Source organism: Panulirus ornatus, chromosome 58, assembly GCF_036320965.1.
Source record: "Panulirus ornatus isolate Po-2019 chromosome 58, ASM3632096v1, whole genome shotgun sequence".
Classification (NCBI taxonomy): domain Eukaryota; kingdom Metazoa; phylum Arthropoda; class Malacostraca; order Decapoda; family Palinuridae; genus Panulirus; species Panulirus ornatus.
The window spans coordinates 37,392,907-37,394,993 of NC_092281.1; the positions used below are offsets into that span (position 1 = coordinate 37,392,907).

At 38.7% G+C, this 2,087-nt stretch overlaps 1 non-coding gene across 1 annotated transcript; it reads left to right on the forward strand.

Moving 5' to 3' along the window:
• Positions 1-1,500: 1,500 nt before the first annotated feature.
• Positions 1,501-1,572, forward strand: TRNAQ-UUG (transfer RNA glutamine (anticodon UUG)). The gene has a single exon. It is a non-coding gene; the product is annotated as a tRNA-Gln (tRNA).
• The last annotated feature ends 515 nt before the right edge of the window (positions 1,573-2,087 follow it).

Here is a 2,087-nt window from a genome sequence, read left to right on the forward strand (position 1 = left end):
AATGCTTTTTATAGGCAAATATTTTCTATTTTTCAAATGATTTTTTCCATCTGGTTGGAATGGCTTAAGTAATCAAGATATGAAAAAACGATGGAAAAGTTCAGTTTAAAGCTTTTACGAATGTCTTGCTGCGTGTTTGGGAAGCAGCAGTATTACCTACAGGAATATATAGGTCTAATGTCACTGGTCGTCCAACGGCAGATATTGTATGGTCTGAGCATTCTTTCTGGTGAAGGTGGATTCTCTCCGGCATTGCGTTAAAGCACTTCCACAAACTTGCGCATTTTGCACAAATACAGATCCGATATGATGCATTTCCCAGCTCTGTTCGTTATGGACCAGTCATCCTAGCCTAGGCCTCACCTAAATAAAAAGGTGTGGAATAATGTGGCAACATTTCTCTTTCATTACAAGTAATAATGAACCTAGGCTATACAGCAACCAGGAACGTCCATATTTGTCTAACTTCTCACTATGTTATGTGGTCATCTGTCTGCAAACATGTCGGCCATTACATTGAGGACAATTGCGGCGTTTGATTTTGAATATCACACGGTTCCTCTCTTTGCCGTGAGATCTCCATACTTAAATAAAATGGTGCGCCGTAAGAAATATAAGTCTATCTAAGGTCAACTATATGGCTTAGTTCCATCATCAGTTTCTAAGAAAAACTGAAAAGGTGAGGCACCCCCAACGAGATTCGAAATCGGATTGCTGGATTTAGAGTCCAGAGTTGCTCAACCCTTCCCATGGGGTTCCTGATAAGAAAAGATGTGATTTCATCTAATGGTTTTACATTTAATCAACCAGAGGACATTCCCTCCCTCCTGCCTGCAGGGTTCAAGGTTTTCTAGAAAGGGTCTTCGAAGATTTGGGTAGGAAACTTGCCACTGAGAGGACGTTGTTATACGTATCATTAATGGCTATTGTTGTTAACTTTTTGATTTAGAAGATACTAGTAGACAGACTATATTGATAGATAGTAAAACCAGGTATTAGATAGATCGATAGATATCGTAAAGGATGTATTATGTCAACTTTAAGCAATCAGTGATATCTGCGTTATTCTGCAAGAAATACATGTCACATGGATGTAGTGATGATCTGGGTTAGGTATAAGACCAGTCGTGTTGAGATTGTAGTGCATGTGACCATTGACTTCAACCTTAATGTGTAGTGAAGATAATGTTGTAGTGAAGATAATTCTTGAAAGTGACTTCATAAGGTGGGTGTGAGTACAAGGATGAATCGTAAATGAGTATTCCTACCTGAAAGTCAACAATTACAAAATTTGATCAAGTATACAAAATCCTCGGAACAAACCAAACTCAAACCCAACCATAGGTGAACCTGACTGTCACCTAACGCGACCTCTCAAAGGGTAATGATTTACCGATCGTCGGACCTTCTAGAAAACCTTGAACCCTGCAGGCGGGAGGAGGAATGGCTTCTGGTTGATTATATGTAAACATGTAGATGAAATTCACATCTTTTTTATCAGGTCCCATGGTGTAAGGGTTAGCACTCTGGACTTTGGATCCAGCAATCCGAGTTCGAATCTCGGTGGGACCTCATCTTTTTAGTTTTCTTATATATAGAATAATGGGGTTATCATCACCAGCCAGACGCCAATTCCTCCTCCATGCCTGCAGAGTTCATAGTTTTCTGGAAGGGTCTAGAAGATTCTGGTGAGATAATTGCATTAGGTGGACGTTGTTTTAACTGTCAGATTTAGATAGATAGAAGAGATAGAGAGAGTGATAGATAGATAGAGAGATACTTCCATAGATATGTATATTGAAAGCTTTCATCAATACTGTATCTTACGCTAACTTCCTGTTGCTGGACATATGCTATACCAATATGGGAAAACCTCCAGGTAGACTTAATGTAAAACAAAGATATAACAAACCCTGCAATAAAAGAATACGATCAAACTCCCCCGTGCAGAAATATTGGTACAGAAAGTCTTCTAGCAAGATGTCAGACGCTTCACGGGAAATCACAAACAAACATTAATATTTGAAATCGACAAATAACAAAACTAATGATGATACATGAAACATATAACACAAAAGTGAGATAAA